Genomic DNA, 18,537 nt, shown 5'->3' with positions numbered 1-18,537 from the left:
AACAGTTTGTTTGCTTCTTTGACCCTTACTCTATACAGAGCAGAGACTTTCATTGAACCATCCAGAAGAAGGCACAGGTCCCCTCTTGAGTGACAATAATGATGTATTTGTGTGGCCAAATTATTCCTTCTTATATTACATTTGTCAACACCGAACCATTATCCTGACCATTCAGCTAAATTTGTTAAATTTTAGCAGTTTCTTTACTCGTTTTTGATCTTGAATTTTCTGAAATATTTGAGTTTTCTTTACTGTGTTTTTGTCTTTTTTTTTGTGCTTACAAGTATCACATGCATTTTCCTTAACTAAAATGCAGAGAAAACAAACCAATTTCTGCTATGAAGTCTGCAAATCCACCCACATGTATATACATGCATACATCAACCCGCTATAGGTTTATAATGCTTTTTCTTATTCTCCTTTACCTAAACAGTTTCTAGCCCCTTTTTATGTCTTTCTCCTGTGACTATATCCTGGCAGTATTTTCCAAGGAGATTTCTTTTCAGAAATGTAATTAAAATTTTTTTTTTTTCTCTGTCATTGACATAACACATTCTGGTAGATTAGGAAAAAAACGGGCTTTATGTGTCTATGTCACTTTCTGTCACACTGTTATGCCACTGTTATGTAACAGGAAAGTCACGATATTCTCATTCCAGTCCTAATTTTAGGTTAGAAAGAGATATACTGAGTTGGCAATTCTAGAAACATTCCTAAAGCCAAAAAAATCAGACTCTGCATTTGCAATTTTATCGACAGTGGCTATGTTTAATGGGACGTCAGCTCAAACCCTTTTTTCTCAAATACTGCTCCAAGTCCCATATGTTTTATCCACCAGTACAATTATGAATGCAGTTGCCCTTGCTGGCCTAAGTACATTAATGGTCTTGATTCAGGTCTTAACAAAATGCAAACCAAAAACTTTAGAGATTACCTTTTTGGTAAAGTAGACTGAGTAAATATGTTCTGCACAAGCAGGACGGCAAAATGAGCAACTGTTTCACAAAGAGGGGTTCTGATTCTTTGATATTAGAATTAAGGAGTTTTGGCCTCATACTAAACAAAAAATTGTGCCATTTTTCTTCTGAGTGCTTTCCTATGTGAGGCAACAGAAGTGCTGAGTCCTTCAGGCTTTTAAATACTCTGAACAAGAAGCATAATGGTATGACACTAAATATGTTAACCAGACTGCAGGTGGAGAGCTTTTTAATGTCACTCCTGTCTAACACCAGCTAAAATGCTTTGTTTGTTTCTTTTGTAGAACAAAACTCTCTAATCCAGGACCTGCCATGAATGTGCAGTTCTGGCTCTGTGGACCCAAAGGCCACTTGGAGACAGCAGTTTCAGAGGTGCACGAGTCCCCTCCTTCATCCTCCTCTGCAGATTTCTCTGGACTGATGCATTCAGAGCAAAACCATCAGCTGGGGGGAAAAAAAAGAAGAGACAGTTTAGTTACAATACAGATTTGCATCCCTTCAGAGATGCTCAGGATGACAGAAACCTCTGTATCTACACCCTGCACCCAGCAGAGGGGAGATGAAAAGATTAAAAACCTGGGATGCTCCAAGAGAGCATGTGTCCCCTTTCCTGCCACCCAGCCTTCCCAGGGCACACGGATTCCAGGCCAGGAGCTGTGGGTGCAAGGCATTTCTGCTTTATGCCTGCATACACATCCCTCACAGGCACAGTTGGCAGGATGGAAGATTTAGCCCAGAGCAAGGGGAATGTACATCATTCTCAACATTACTCATGCCAGAAGCATTTTCAGGTTAATTTGTAAAAAAATATGACCTGAAAACCTAAGACTGAGTTTCAAATGAGACAGTTATTTTAAGGCTTGGTTTACTAAACCTAATTTATTACGTGAGATAACAGAGTTCTGCAATCTACTGCATGGCTTCATGGCTGAAGTTAGTAATTCATGTGAATAATGCTGCTAAAAAAAAGATGTTATGTGATCAGTCCATAGCAGTCAGTCACAGTGCCTAGACAGCAGCTATCTTGGCCGTTTTTCCTGCAGCACAGAATTGCTGAGGACTAGTTACCTCAGCTGCAAATATCCGAGTTACAGGAGCACAGCTGGAACGTCACGGCTCCCTACCCCTGCACAGCCTTTCCTAGAGCTACAGCAGCATGCTGCTATCGAGGGCTAAAGATGAAGAAGTTTTTTAACTTGCTGCTGTCATGCTTACAGTGAAGCATCCTCTCATCTTTAGCATTTCTAAGTCTTTTTGGTGTCTATGTTTGAAGCATAAATGTAGCATTCCTGGATGCCACCCTTGGTAGATAAAAGCAAACAACATTTTCATAAACAAGATAAAGCTCTGCAATTACACAGAATGCGCTGACAGTGCCAGATCCAAGGCCAGGTAAACGTGCACCCTTCAACTGCTGGGCACTCCAGAAAATACTAAATTCCAATTGAGTGAAGTAGAAGATTGGAAGAAAAAAATTATTTCTTTAAGCAAATAGCAGTAGAGCTTTCTCATGCATTAGGGCAGAAAATGATACTCTGTGGGAGTCAGAAAGTAATTTTTCTCCTTCAGATAAGATGCTGCACAACTGGCCAAGCACAACTACGAATGATTTACCTACAATACATAAGGTATAAGATATTGCTTCTAAGTCACAAGCACTGGACACCTCTTCTGCTCTGGCAGCTCCTCTGTCTCCTGCCTCCATATCTTACATTAACGTGAGTAAAAGGTACTTAGCTTTTTGGAGGTAGACTGAAAAAGCAGCATTAAAAACACTTTGAAACACAGCCTGACATTCAAGTCCAGCTAAGTACTAGGACACTAGGATAAATGCATGAACTTTTCAGGAAGAGGTATGAATACTGTTTTTGCATTTCAGCTTCAGTAAACATTATCAGGCACAGCTACAAAGGGAATGAGTGAACAGCTACAATAGTGATTATTCACAGAAGAAAATAGTTCAAAAATGGAGTAAAAAAAGTAAGCAACTTACTTTTGTATACTCTGTCCCTCAAGGGAATGCATTGTATCTGTATCTCACAACATGCAGCTCCTGCAATAGGTGGCCTACAGTAGGAAATACAAAATTAGATAAGGAAATGTAAACAGAGAAAGAGAGATTTGGCAGTGTGTGGGGTCTGGTAAATATCTAGTCCTTCTAGTATTTTATCAAGGATATTTTTAAGTGCAGAGAGAAGTCAGAGGCTAAAAATATTTCAGGAACCTTTCCCAAAGCTGAATATTGGCAATGGCCACACGGCATTATCTAAAATAACATGCTGAAAAAGCTAAGAAGGCTTTCCTGCAAAACCTTGTAAATCTCTGGCTTAAGAAATCACCTTACCCAACCTGTGGAGGGTCTGCCAATAGCATCTTCATTATAAACATAGGCAAGTGCACGCCTGTCAAACTCACAGTCAGGGCTGTCTGCAGGACTTGCAGCAGAGTCCCTGCAGCACAGGGTGTTTGATGAGAAGCTCAGCAGCATCCTGGAGCTCGTGGACAGAGCCTGCTGGCACTGCTGCCCCACGGTACAGCCAGGCAGATGGAGGCACCAAGCTGGAGGTGGCAGCAGGAGCAGGGATGCCACAGGGAAGGTGGTTTCTCAATAACATTTCTGCTTCAAGCAACTTGTCAGCAGTCAAAGTTTCAGGTTCAGGGAGCTGTGGCCTCCTGAAAACAGCTGCAGGACTGATGTAACTGTTAGTTTATTTGGCGAGCTCTAATAAATGGATGAGATACTATGAGGCTTGATAAGGGCTTTCTGCATGCACAGCAGAATGGCTGATTTAGTGGATTTTCACTAATTTTCGGCACAATACAAGGATCCTGGAAAAATCTGGCAGACAATAACTAGCTTCCTGTTTCTCATTTTCAAAGCCTCTCATTTCTGATGTGTTAATAGCTTTCACTCCAAACATTTGCCAGTATTCAAACATCTGAGGAAATCACAGAATTTCTCCCTATTTCATTCATAGCTGGACGTGAAAAATTAATTGGACATTCTCAAGACTAAGCAGCACAGAAGACAAGGACTTTTTGGCACATTCAGTGACAGTAAATCTTTGTCTTATCCTTCCAGGTGGGGAAGTATTTACGCTTTTTTTCATGCTTTTAATCAAACTGCAGACGTCTCAGCTGACAGACACTCCTCCTTTCATGAGCTTTTTTCAAAAGAGGTATGGCTTAAAGATGATATAACCTCTTAATAACCTTAATCAGGCTATTTTTCATTATGCTTTAATTCATTATAATCCTAATAAGTCTGTGGAAATCTAGAATTAAAATTTGTTTCTTTAATGACTTATCTTTAAAACATTAGCTATACATGGAATTAAAATATTATTTACCAAGAAAGAAACAGATGCATTGGTAAGACAAAACATTACCCTGTTGGATCCAGAGGTTTTATTTAGGGAGAACAAAACAAAATCCATAAGGAGCTGCCCTTTCTCCTCAGCCTAAGCCCAGAAGGTAAGACTGATTTGTCACTAACCCTTCAAGTTACTATTTCATAGCTACTCCAACATCTTTTGGCAGCACAGAAGATGTCCTGCTGCTTACAATTAACCAGTGTGCTGCTCGGGCAAGTGGTACTGCAGCTCCCAGGGTGTGCACCATGGTCTCTTTGTTCTTTGTTAAGCTACTGATCAATGAGGTCTCAATGTAAACACAGGGGACAGTCCTTCCATATGCTTTGGGTCAAATGTATGCTATAGGAGCCCACAATAAAAAAAACCTCCTACACCCAGCCCATAAAACCCAAAATATCCTAAAGAATAGGGTCTCAAAGAATGCCCAAAAGTGAGACCATTTTTTTGTATCTTAAGTACCTACACATCCAGCCACAGTCTGTTTCATTTGTTTTTTTCCACTGAAGAAAAATAATTATGGTAAAACCCACAAATATTACCTTTTGTTCCTTGGGGAGGAGGTATGCCTGGAGCTGTGGGAACAATGGGAGTTTTGGTTTCCAGCATAACTTGTGGTCCAAACTGGGGCAAGCAGATCTTTGCAGTGCAAACAATATCTGTAGCTGATTTCTGACCTCCTCACTGGCACCTCACACTGATTAGTTTACAGCCAGCAGTCACAACCAAAAAAGAGAGTCCAGATATAAAAAGGTCTTTGAGGGAAGTTTTGAGATATGGGTTATCAGGTAGCAGTAGATGCTGTGTTCAGGAAATGTGTTCAGCATTATTTAGCTGTCCAGGATTTAGTTCAAGGTAAGATTATTGACTCTTAAATGCAGAGGAAATTTTTGTGAGATTTTGAGTTCTACTCTACAGATCCAAAATGTTAATACTACATGTGTGAATGTTGTCATTGTAGCCACAACAGCACTCCAAGCAAGCAAAGCTAAAGCCTCAAAAATGCACTGTGCCAAGTTTTTATATTCCAGGCACCATTTACCAGTGTCATATTGATTCAGAGATAGTTCAAATATTCAACAATTTTCCCAGTTGAGCCCAAAATCTAGAAAGCATCACACTTCAGGAGACAAAGGGCTAAAGATATGTAAGAGGAAAGTGAAGAAGCAAGGAGCAGGAGAAAGATAGGATGATTTTATAGTCAGATTCTATACATTTAGACTAAAAAATTATGTACATTTAATACTCTATTTGTGCCACCCTCTTCTGAAGCACTGGCTATTGTCAGAGACAGGAAATTGAGCCAGATGAACCCTAATCTAATATGGTTTCTCCTGTAATCCTATTTCCATGGAGATCTGTTATTTTACTGAAGGCAGCAGAACTAACAGATTCTGTTATTTGATAATTGTGAATCTGTTTTTGAGGATCGGACTGCAAATAATTGTCTACTTTCACTTCCTCAGATAACAAATTCTGCCTAGGGATCTTTTGAGTCAATGTCAGAGACACATACGATTAGGGCAAGCCTTCAGGCTCATGGCCACTTGCTTTCTACAAGTTAGTCTGTTTTGTGCATTTCTGTTTATCCAGCTGGAAATGAGTTAATAGAATATTGAGGAATCGTAATTTTTATACTCATGACAGGCTATGTCTAAAATAATTCATTTTTATATCACACCAGTTTAGTTGCTTTTCTAAATTTCAACTGTTTTCAAAAACATCATATGGACCAACTGAAAGGACAGAGTTTAGAAAAAAGAAAAATTAAAAACCCAAACCCCAAGAAACAAAACCCCGGAAATCTTTATGGACATTTACTTGCAACATTATTATTTACTGTTGTTACGAACAGAAAAAAAAGTGAGTTTGTATGGTCAACTCCACCTTAAATCTGCGCTGCTTGTTTCAAAAAATCAGAGTTCAGCTGCATCTGTCTGGCCATACACACTAAAGAGGCTCCTCTAACAAAGCCCAGGCTTGGCCATGTCTGAGCAGGGCACACAGAGGGGGAAAATGGAGCTCTGCCGTGTCACTCTCCTCTGCCTCTCAGAGCTTGGGGGATGCAGTTTCCATTTGCTCACGTTCTCTCGCTGACGCTGTTACGAGGCAGTTAAAAAAATAATGACTACTGTTAAATATGTATTAGTAACTTGTTGTTAACAATAAGAGCTAATGGGAGGACATTTCCAAGCAGTTAATGATTGGCCAGAGGAGATGACTGGGGTCCTTAACGCAGTCAGTCATTAAATGTGAAGCAATACCCATGCTTTTACCCACTACTGCTATTTGCATCTTCCCCTCTCTCTTTACATCTCCAGTTTTCTACACACCATTGATGGGAATTTTATTTCCTTTCCTTATGTGCCTGCCCTATTCCCAGACTGTAGTAACTGGCACAGAGAATCTCCACTCACAATAGTCTATGAGGTTTCTAACAAATTATGCTTGTATTGCTGATTAAATGAAGATTATTATTAAATATTAAAATGAAGACTTTATCCACATTTTAGCAATCACAGATGAAAAAACTACACAGATCGGTGCAATCCATTTATTGGTTTATAGTGGAAAAGTCCTATAGGGAGTGTCACAACTCCCTGTGCTGTCCCTGAGTGCATTTTGCATTAAGACCTGTGATTCAGCTGAAAGATATAAAAAAATCACACACAGTCAGACAGATCCCTCCTGGCTACACATCTGAGAAGGCTCAGGAGCATAAGGTCGACACACAGCAACTTATGCTCACAAAATGAGCCCAGGACCACCTGTTTCAGATGTTAGTATGCAAAGATTTTCAAGGTCTGCAGCTTTTGACCAAACCACACCACTCTTGGGGGATCTGTTCTCTCTCTCCCTTCCCCTCCCTGCTTTCTTCCTCTTACTAGCCATGCCTGCAAAAGTAATGAAAGTTAAAGGACAGCAAACTACTTCACGGAAGTATGTTTTAAGTAAAGAAGCTGTTTATCTTGTTCCAGGTGTTTGATCCTGAAGTTGTTCAGCCATGAAAAGCAGTTCTTCGAGACCAGAGTAATCTCTGGTGTTACTATAGACTGACTTGTCACTAATAGTTACCTTTTTTGAGTAATACCTTTTTCTTTTTTTTATCCATTGTTTCTGAGTACTGCAGCTCAGTTCTGTCTTGAAGACAGTCATAGTGCATTTTCTTAATTACATTAACTCTATTTGCATAACGAAAAGGTTCTATTAGCATTTCATGCAAACTCTGCTGCTTACTGTTGGATCTTTAATAGTTATAAAAATGATCATTTTAAATAATGAGAACACTGTTTTTACTTTCTTTTTAGGTCCTTTGCTATGCATTTTTAACTACAACCTAGCACTATCCTAGTACGTCTGCAAACAGATAAACCAGTATGTTAGTTATGGGTGTATTTATACTTCTCCCATAACACAAGTCATTCTTAGTTTTAACATCAATTCCTTTGGAAATCAGTCTCAAAAGAAAGGTTGGTTGGTAGACTGTAGTTTGTCAGAACTGCATAAAGAGACCAAAGGAAGCAAGCAACAATATTCCAGGGAATCATAATTTCTTAAGAATGTAGATGAATCTTGAACACACAAAGTTTGGGAGAGAGCAATCTAGTGCTTCATTTACTAATTGAAAAATATGATTTCTTTAGATAATGAAGCACTGGAAGTAGACACAGTATTCAACTAGTGATGCCTTTCACTTTTTGTTTAGTTCAGGGGGATAGTAATTACTAATGAAGAAATTACTGAATTTCACAGCTTTCTGTGTTTTGCATGTATTCCATTAAAAAAAAAATTACAAATTTTTATTATGCAAAGAGAGTTACCAAATCTTTTGACTAAACAACTGCTTCTTCTCAGCCTGAATTCCTGTCATTAACTATTGCCATGACTGATGTAGGAGGCTTCTCACTTTTCCCCTAATTGGACCACAATAAATAAATAAAGTAGGGGAAAATGAAGTTGTCTAAGTCTTGTACGAGAATCTTTAAGTTCCTTCTAGAGGGAAACAATTTGTAGATCAGGAAGAGCCATGACAAGGGAGAATGGCCAGACCATTTTAGGACTTCTAAATACTCCTGAAGTCACTTGGCTCAGATATTGCCCATGTCTGCTTTAGGTCATTAAAATTCTTATTGGCTAGCAGAATTTAAACAGTAAATTTCCTTGATCATAATCACAGGAAAGAAATATTTGGGGTGATTGCATACAGGATGTAGAAAACCTGAAGGTGCATCTGTCACTCCTGGGGACAGCAAGCACTCTCCTGCTCAGGAGCCCTCACTGTCAAGTGTCCATCACATCAGTAACTTCACTTTGCCTGCTTTCATTCTGAGACTGAGTATCTCTGTTTGAGTCATATCTGCGAGGCACAGAAGAGTCAGGACTTCCTTGCGGTAGGTGCTTTTCAGAGAGAGCGCTCCCCGTTGCCTCAGTGAAAGGAGCTTACGTGTGGGATGAGTGGGTACACCTCCAACTCACGGCCTCTGTCCTTCTCCTGACCCTGCCTCTGCTGCTCCCTCTTCCCTATTCTGCTCCCGACCTCTTTTCACAATTGCCCATCTTCCTCTGCAGATAGTCTCTCTGCTGTTCTCTCACCTAATATGGATTTTGATATGTCACAGGGAAAAAAAAAAAAAGACAACCAAGAGAAAGAAGGCTGGTTGTGAACTCCACATTTATGCTCCCTGAACAGAAACTCTACCTGCATGAAAATCAAACAGGGAAGGGAATAAAACATGGTGATTTTGAGACCAGATTTTCTCCGATTCCCCAAGAAGCCCAGAAGTCAGGAAGTCACTGTCAGTTCCCTGTTTCTGTGTTTCAGCCTTATTTTCAGCACAGGTTAGAATTTTTTTGCCACCACTTTTGGCTATTATTCTCTTTTCCTGGAGCTGGAAGCATATGGGAATGCCTGACAGAGCTTAAGATTCTGCAGTCCTGAGCTAGTGAATACTATTACAACATCAAGCAGCCCCGAAAGTGCTCCAGCTTCTTCCCAAGGACAGCCCCAAACCTGCTTACAATCTGCCCGGGCTGTTCCCAGCAAAGCTCTGCAAGACCCCAGGTTTTTCCCCCGGAGATCTGCAGGGTGTTAAAAAAGAGCAGTGCTCTGTGTGGCTAAGCAGTGTTGAAGTGAGACCATCCAATGACAAACACAACGTGAGCTGAAGTCGGAGGCAGTCGCAGTCCTCCCTCCCCCTCAAACCGTGATGCTGCTTCTGTATCACTACAGATACATTATCTTATTTACAGAATTACCAACTAACGATAGGCTATGAAAATGCAAAGCATTGTGCTAACCTAGAGTTTCTCAGTTTCCTCCTTTGGTATATTTGTCCCATAATAAGAGGGATGGTTTTTGTCTGTGAATAATAAACACTTTGAGCTTGAATTAATTCAAATATTTCTCTCCAATCTCACTTGGTAAAATAATAGGGATATTCCAGGCTATCTCCTATTGCCCATTAATGTTGTGTATATAAATAAACCAGGTTATCTTTTTCTTGTGAGAAATATTTTATCTAACAGGCTCTTGTCTAGTGGTTCCAGTACTCTACCACTCTAAATTAGGACACTTTATCTTAAGGCTTCATAATCTTACGAGACTATAATTGGAAAGTTTATAAAAAAAATCCTGCTTTGTAAGCTTGGCAGCTGAGATAGAAAGAGGGAATGAGAAGGGCTACAGCAGAATTACACCATCACTGCTAGCCTGACTCCGCTTGACAGAGCCGTTTAATATTTTGACAAGACAAAATATAAAGCAGCATTTTATTCTGTAGAGACTTCACTAGACACAAGCATGGAAGTGCTTGTGATCAATAAAGTTTGCGGTGGAGAGTGATTTATTTACAGCAGGGTATTATGTAGAGAAAGAGCTGTGATATTTCCACAGGCTTTGACGGCATAATGGGCCCCTCTCAATCCTTACATGGAAGGGTTAGATTGTCATGGTTGCTCAGGCAGTATTCAAAACGTTATCTGATCAGCCTTAAAGACTTCAGAACGAGACAGATGATTAGTTACCCTAAACGATCCTCATCATGCAGAAATTGATGATTTAATATAGTCAATGACAGACGATTCCATTTGTACTAGATAAAGTGTCTGCGGTTTGTATCAATCATAATAGAGTTATTATTGAGCATAAAAGAAAAGCATGTTTAATATCATTAATTCCAGATATGTCGCTTTCCACATCTGGCATTCATCCATAGAGCAGAACCACTCCAGGCTATCATTCCTGCCTGTGTGCTGGTGACTCCAGTGTTTTTTGTAATTTCAAAATGTTTTTCAGCACCTCCAGCTAGGTGCAATAACAGTTTACAGATTACCTATGTCATCACATTTTGACAAACTTCTCAATCTGATGTGACCTTCATCTTTAGCCATCTGCTTGCCTTTGTTTCTGCTTTTTTTTTTTTAAAAAAAAAAACCTCTGCAGCTTAAAGCTGTAGTGGTTTGTTCCATATTCTTCTAGGTCAACATTTCACCTGTGTAAATCCAGAAACACGGGCTGAAATGCACAGACAGTAATGTGGGTTCAAGTCTCAAGGTAGCTGACACTGGGCAAACCTCCCAGGTAGATGTTTTCATCACTTATATCAAATGCTTTTTAATTGTTCACTGTTATAAAATCTCACATAAAAATCAGCATTCAGAAAATATCCTTTGTGCAGCCAGTCCTTCTGCAGGGTCTGTCATTTTTTAATTTCTAGAACATGTGGGGCAGTCTGGACGTTTCCAAAACCAGATCATAAATACCTATAAGGGACTGAGCAGAAACCATGCTGAAAATGCAGCTCAGTCCACTGCCTGTGCAATTCATGCATTCAGCCATGGAACCCCAACACATACACCAGAGAATCCAAACACATGTGCCACTTCTCTCCAGGAGGGAGACTAAAATCCAAGAAAAGTACAGCATTTATATACAGATATTTTTTTCTCCCTATTTTCCTGAATCTCAGCTAAAACTTCAAACAGGAATGGGATTTCGTATCTTTCTTCACTCACTGGACAATTGCATGGTTTTAAGTGATAAATGGTTAAAAAAAATTAGAGTTAAAAAATAGAGTGTGAGTAATTTTGTTTTTAAACACTGAGTCCAAGAGTTCCTGTTATATTGTTCAATAAGAAAATTGGTGAGGCATTCTTTTACACGCCATCAAGGGGGCCTCCTCACCTTTTTTCCTTTCTTGCATGGGTATTTTATACCAGTGGGAAGAACACTCCAAATGAGTTGGCCAGCTGCCAGTTCAAACAGCAGGAAGTTTACTGATGCTGGAAGCTTTGTTTATTTTGTGTTTTATTTTGGAAGGCGGAGTAAAGAAGGCTGGTAGCCTTTCAGGGGCAAAGAGTTGTGCTGCACTCCAGGCTCTGCCATCAACCAGGCATTGTAACATCTCCTATCCTGCAGAGTTCAATTTAAAGATCAAACCCACTATTTACCTCCTCCTCTCTACTGTCACTCCTCCAATAGAAAGGACAAGAAAATGAAACCATCTGAATAACTACTCCTGTAGACACAAGTATTGTATCTAGGGGTGGGAAGGAATGGTAACTACTGCGTAGGTAGTGCAAATTAGTCAGTAATTCAGGGCAAAACAAGAGCCAGAAAGTTAGACATGGCCCTAAACTAACCTCAAGGCCCAGATAAAGCAATTACCACGATCAGTTAATATTAGTTAATAAAGGTCCTGATCTTCCTACTATATTTTTATTCTCTCTGCACTTGCTGATGTTTCCTTCAGTGGTGAAGCCATTCATTCTGGCATGGGAGAGCTTGTGGCTGCTAATCCCCAGTCCTGCCCTTTTGGGTGCTGCCATTCTGTTTCTGCAGATCATGGCCCAAGAAACCAGACTGGGGGGAGGGTGAAGTGGTACCCCCAGACCTCTCAGCTCCTGTGCCTGGCTCATTTTGGTGACCTGGTTTGCAGAACCACCCCTGTTCCTCCAGAGCAGCCACGAGAGCAATGAGCTGCCCTGATCTGTGAGAACAGGCAGCAAGGGAAGTGAGGAATGTCCTGGCAGGGAACATGCTCCAGCAGTTTCATCATCAACAACACTGCTTCTCAGGGACTTTAGGCAAAGACCTCCAGCCTCTGCAGAGATTGCTTTAACATCTAAGACAGAAGTCATCCCCAGGAAACTGCCAACATTTGCTGACCTTAACATTATTCACCCTTGTGGCCCAAATTTCTGAATATGGGTGAAATGGGTACAGTTTTGGTAAACCACTAGGAAAAAAAGGTAACATATCAAGGATTATACAAGGAGCACCAATTACCTCATTTTGGCTACTGCTTTTGACATTAAAAATTCTTTCATTGTGAAAATAAGATGAAAATTTAAGTATTCAATACAGGAAGCTATAAATATAAAATATAGGTGCAGAATATAGCATATGGCTTAAAGCAGTAATGATAAATCACCACAATAACTCAAGTTCACTCGACAGCTGAAACTGCCAGAGCAGAGTACCAGGTGACTGCTTCCTCAATATCATTAAAGATTTTAGTACAGTTATTTCTTTCTGCAAGTAAGTATATGCATATGTGCATTTGTAGGTATATAAACATATGTAAGTGTAAATGAGAGGAGCTGCTACCAATGAGTTATAAAGGAGAGCATGTTTTCAGTTCTTCAGGCAAGCCTTGAAAGAAGAAAATAATGTATTTTCCTCTATATCTGCTTACTGGAAATTATCACGATCTCAGAGGACACCTACCTTAAGGCTTGGATTTCTGGCATGAGACATGGGGGAAGATGGCTGGTTTGACAGGTGTCAGATGATGTTAGCATGCTCTCACATAACCTCTAAGAATCATCTCATGGCAAATCTATCCACCATCTTTTGAAGGAAAAAAATGAAACTTCCCAAAATCTGAAAGGAAAAAAACATTCAAATTATTCTCCAGCATATTAAAACTTCCTGTTGAAGAAAATGGCTATTGGTAAAAGGGAAAAAAAAAAAAAAAGATCTTTAAGGAAAGATTTAGGAAGAGACAGAAGAACAAGATATCCTGGATCACAGCAGTGAATATACAGGTAAAGACTTTTAAAGAAGACTGAATTACTATCTGAGTAAGATTTCTAGTCTTGAGAATTAAAAGGTTCAGAAAAAGCTCTTGAAATCAAAAATATTAGAGGGTACTGACAGAGCAATATAAAATGCAGAAGGTGAAACTGTCTGTATTGTTAGGAGATAAAAAAAGAGTAATGACTGCTTTAAGTGGGCAAGGCGTAGAAAAGGAGCTATAATGTAAACTGAAGAGTGGGCTGGGAGGAGGTACAGGCACTTGTCACTCTGTCCTTTGGTGTGTATATCTGGTATACTCCACTACCCAGCTAGTCCTGTCTTGGCCACAGTAGAATGTAGCTTTTGATTCCTGGAGAGGGCATAGAGATCCAGTCTCCTCCAGCATCAGTTCCTGCCCAGGTGGACACAGTATCCGTGTGGACAACACACTGCTGTGGGCAGTCACAGCTGGTCCCCACACCAGTGACCTTACATTTCCACTTGCTTTCCCCCTGCTTCCCTTTGCCTGGTACCTCCTATTCCCCAGCTCTCTAGAAGAGCTGTCTTCTGCATCCCTGTGATTCTCCTCTTGAGTGCTAGATTTCTATCCCACTTCAGTATTCCCAGCTCTCTCCCAGAGTTTTGTACCCAACTCCCTAAATGCAAAATGATAGCTCCATTCACAGGGACAGCCTTCCTTGGGACCCACTGAAACCACAGGAAATGGCAGCAGGCAGCCACACAGGAGCATTTTCCTTTCTTCACATGGTTCTGCTGGGATCAGCCCTTGTCCTCAGTGACCACAGCTCACCCCTAGCCCTGCTACAAGGTGTGCAGAATGGCTTCCTCTCTGCACACAGAAAAAATTCCACCAGTGGAAAATAAAAGTACTCAGAAGCTTAAAATAAGTGATGATAATAAAGAGAATTGTTATTTAATACAGGTGGGAACTGAGAGACGTGAAGGACATCTTTGGAAGACACTGGTGAGAAGAAAGCATGTGACAGTTTTAGCCTTGGATGGGTACCAGAAGTAGACCTTCTCCCACAAGCATTCAGGTAAGCAGTGGAGCCCATGCCCTGGTAAAGCTGGATTCCAGAGCGTGTCAGAGCCTAGCTTACCCCTTGCCAATTCTAGAAAAAAAAAAAAAATCTGTTTTCTCACTAATTTTGTAAGCCAGCTCTGATTTACATCTCCTTGTCCAACAATAGGATTTTCCCATGAGAATCAATCTCTTTTCAGTTTCAGACCTGTCTCCAAAGTCTCAAGATGTTTGGTTAAAGCGACATTTCAGCCACTTTCCTTCAGCAAAAGTGACACTGAGCACAATAGCAGAGAAACTGAGAGAGGGCTGTATGTAGACAGGCAAGAAAATCAAACTCAAGAACCAGTGCTCTGTGGAGCCACTTAAAGTCAAGACACATATTTTATTTCTCACCTTTCAAGCAAATACATGTCCTTTGTGTCCACTCTTCAGGGTTACATGGAAAAGTGAAACCTTGGAGACAGGAAAGAAAGAGACAACAGGTTATTATAGACCTCACTGCTGTCCTGAGCAATTCTTCCTTTTCTCCATGTAGTGAATTAGCTCCTTGTAGAAGAATTGAGTTCAAGTCTGAAGACAGAGTGAATTACTATTCTAATTTACCAGTGTCAGCTTTGTTTCAAAACACTGTGAATCATTTCGTTTTGTGAGTTTTACAAAGTTGACACAGATATTTCCAGATGTATTGTGGGACACATGGAGGTACATCCTGTATACTTACAATTTCAATAAATTCATAGTTACTAAAATTCATCTATAAGAAACTGTGTTTGAGTTCCAGTCCATCTTGTGGTCAACACCATCCAGTAATTTTGTCCTTTACTTTTCTTATACAGGTCATCCATTCAGTTAAAGTTCTGTCAAAACAGTGGAGTTGATCTAATTCCTCATAACCAAAGCAGTTACTTGGAGTTTTAGTTTGCTATAATTATACTAATTCAGACTTTACACACTAAAATACAGGGTGGTATGGTGTTGCAGCCCCACCAAGCACCACCTCAAGTCTCTGTGGCCTCTCCATAGCTTTCCTGTGCCTGTCATAATATCATCTCTCCACTTGATCTTGTAGAGAATTTATATTTGCACCCTGCCAGTTTGATACTATTTTTCTTTTTCTGAACTTGATGGTTGATGTCTCAGCACAACCGAAGGCAAATCCACCCACAGCATCATGCAAAGCAGAGGTGCTCTTTCCCCCATCACTTGGTTTGCACAGCTTCCCTAAGCCGTGGGCTTTTCTCCTGAAGATTTCACTCTTAGCAGTCCCTTTTCTGTTCCCTCCAGAAGGGATTGTCCTGTGAATTTTCCACAACTGGATATCCTATTCTGCTTTTACAATATGCACATTTCTGACAGCATGTTTTCCTTTAAAGGGCTAAAAACATAGGGTCATCCTCCTCTCTCTCTCTCTCTCTCACTGGCTGCTCAGTAAGGAAGGAGTGGGCTCAGAAGGATTACCACAGGAAATAAACCTGCAAATGGACAGGGCAGAAATGAAAACAAATCAAGGTGTAAGTGCATGAGATGGATCTGAGGGATGCTCTTGGTAGGATACCTTTGGAATGCTGGGTTTGTACTGCAGTGAACATCAGAAAGGCTTTCTGGCTTGGTCTGTCATTCCCAAAATGAGGAATAATACCTGTAGCTGAAACAACTTGCAGAGGAATCTGCTCATATCAAGAAAAATATAAACAAAGTTGATTGATTTAGAGGTCCTATCCTCATCTGGAGACACTCTTACTGGCAATTATCTCTCTGAGAATACAGATAGAATCCCCAGCTCATTCCAGTCTGCAGGGTCTTACTTACAGGGATCAGTTAAAGCAAATCTCATTAGAAGAGTTCATTTGCCATTCCTGCACAGTCCTAGGTTTCCATGCACTCCATGTTCCTGGGTCCTGGCATGTGGGATAAGAGTTTGTTGCCCCATCATTGGATTCTTACTGGCATACTCTCCTAAAAATCACAGCTGAGAACTTGGACCTCACATCCAAGGATGACCTTTAGCCAATACGATGTGCATACATTCATGTCCATATAGAACAAAAGATCAGTTAAAAATATGGAGGTGACCAATTAGTATATCAGGCTCTTAGTTGTCCCTTCCCTTCATATGATTAGGTCTTTTTCAAATAAAAATGCACTAGAATACCTATTAAGGGCAAGGCTGTGGAAAATCAAAACACCTTTGATCAAAGTTGTTTGAAATGAAACCAAAGAAAGGGAATCTTACAGCCCACAATTTATAAACAGATAACAAAGTACAAATGAGTGTATTTGCTGCCACCCTACTTTGCAGCACACGCAGAGTACACCTACCACACAGTAACATACATTACTGAATAATAAATCACACTTTGATCCAAATAACCCAAAGCATTTTACAAACACTAATTAAAATTTGAAATATCTCTCTGAGGTACTTAAACAACAATGTACATAATTTGTAGGTGGGAAAAGTGAGCCAAGGGAATGTTAAATTCACTCAGTCAGGAGGAGAAGGGGAAACAGTGAAAAATCAGGAAGATGATGTGTCTGTATCCCACTCCTCTTTGCAAAGGGAATCTGTCCTTCTTGAATCTGTAGAGTGTTACTGTAACTTTAAAAGGGTTTTCCAGAAGATTACTTGTCAAGGTGCATTTAATTACTATGAATTCTAAGTATATGGTTTTAAACTACTATGTAGGCTCTACCACATCACTGTTTCCCAACATTGCAAGACTCTTAATGGAAAAAGCAATCCCTGCTCATCATAAACCAGCTCTGGCTCTGACTCAGTGGCAACTGGATACAACCACATGAGTTCTCCTGAGATGACCACTAATTGGTCCTTCATGGCAAGTATTGCTGCCTCCAGGAATTTGCATTGCATCATACAGAAACATAAAAACTGTGAAATAATTACAGAGCAGCTACAGGGAGAGAGTGTTGCCCCAAGCACTGCTCTGGCCTCTCCTCCTGGGCTGTGTCATGCTCTTCTCAAGCGGCAGCAGGGCTGGCAGGGCTGGCTGCCCCTCCAGCAGGAACTCCTAGTCCCCTCCACTGCACGGGGGCTCCACTGATGAGTTCCCCCCTCCCCCTTCTGGGGATTAACATTTTGCCTAATTGCAGCTCTACCTGCTCCTGTGAAATTATCTGAATTGCAAAATAACCAAATAAGTGCAAAAAAATTACCATCCTTATTGTCTGGATTCATTTTTCCCCCTGTTAGCAGGGGTCATTCCTCAGCACCAAGCAAGAAGGTAGGAGAGAAGCAGGAGGCAGAACTCTCTGTGTGGATGGGTGGCCCCTTCACTGGACAGTTTTCCACTAGAATTGTTCACAAAAATTGCACAGCACTGGGGGCAGCTTTGTGACATTCCTGGGGTATTTAACATTATTGATCTTTTTTGACAAATGAGTAATGTAACACGTTCATTACCATTAATCATCCTTTTCCTAATTCAGGTAAACAAGGGGTAGTTCAGCTCATGCTCAGCTAATATCTATTTTCGTAATTATTTTTACAAGGACCCTGTTTGATGAAATTCAAATATGTATTTATTTGGAAGAAAAATATTGATGTTCTTTTCATTTTAGCAAAGTATTCCATGAAGGATCAACTTTCCTAGCTGTGCTAATAAAGAAACAAAACCCAAACATGCTATTGTGTCTTAGAGCTATATTTTAAAACTGGGTCTGCTGGTTTTGGCTCTCTTAGCATGGAAGTGGACAGTTAGTTTCACAACAATGCTGGGTGGAGAAGAATTGGATTCCCATCCCCTTGCTTGCCTTTGGCAGCTGGGTTGTTGTGAGATGTGATTAAAACCCCTGTGTGTTCCCATCACCCCAGCGATCAGCTCATGGGCTGCCCAGTGCCAATGCTGCTCCCAGGAGGTCCTGCTTCCCTCAGCAGGTGTTTGCCTGGGGTGTGAGCTGAGAGGCTGACATGGACTGGCAGTGGCACTGCTTTTGCCTGCCTTTCCACCAGGAAGGAACATTACCGATCCCCACCCTCTCCCCAGCTCACCAACATCCTTTACCCTTGGGATGCCAACCACCCTGCAGGGGACACAGGAGCATGAAGAGTCCAATTTTCCCAACATATCCTCCCTCTTGTGATATATTTGAATGACATTAAAAATA

The 18,537-nt window shown here is 40.6% G+C and overlaps 2 long non-coding RNA genes across 2 annotated transcripts; both read right to left on the bottom strand.

Moving 5' to 3' along the window:
* Positions 1-257: 257 nt before the first annotated feature.
* Positions 258-4,979, bottom strand: LOC146434714 (uncharacterized). The gene is made up of 3 exons (XR_014853493.1): positions 4,891-4,979; positions 2,971-3,044; positions 258-1,421 (listed from the first exon to the last, which is right to left on the bottom strand). It is a non-coding gene; the product is annotated as an uncharacterized LOC146434714 (long non-coding RNA).
* A 6,731-nt stretch (positions 4,980-11,710) lies between these two features.
* On the bottom strand, positions 11,711-14,867 carry LOC146434713 (uncharacterized). Its single transcript, XR_014853321.1, has 3 exons — positions 14,806-14,867; positions 13,071-13,232; positions 11,711-11,816 (listed from the first exon to the last, which is right to left on the bottom strand). It is a non-coding gene; the product is annotated as an uncharacterized LOC146434713 (long non-coding RNA).
* Between the last annotated feature and the right edge of the window lie 3,670 nt (positions 14,868-18,537).

Source organism: Lichenostomus cassidix, chromosome 7, assembly GCF_008360975.1.
Source record: "Lichenostomus cassidix isolate B80296 chromosome 7, HeHo_3.0, whole genome shotgun sequence".
NCBI lineage: Eukaryota > Metazoa > Chordata > Aves > Passeriformes > Meliphagidae > Lichenostomus > Lichenostomus cassidix.
Note: the sequence above shows the minus strand (reverse complement) of the source record. Positions and strands in the feature narration are given on the sequence as shown.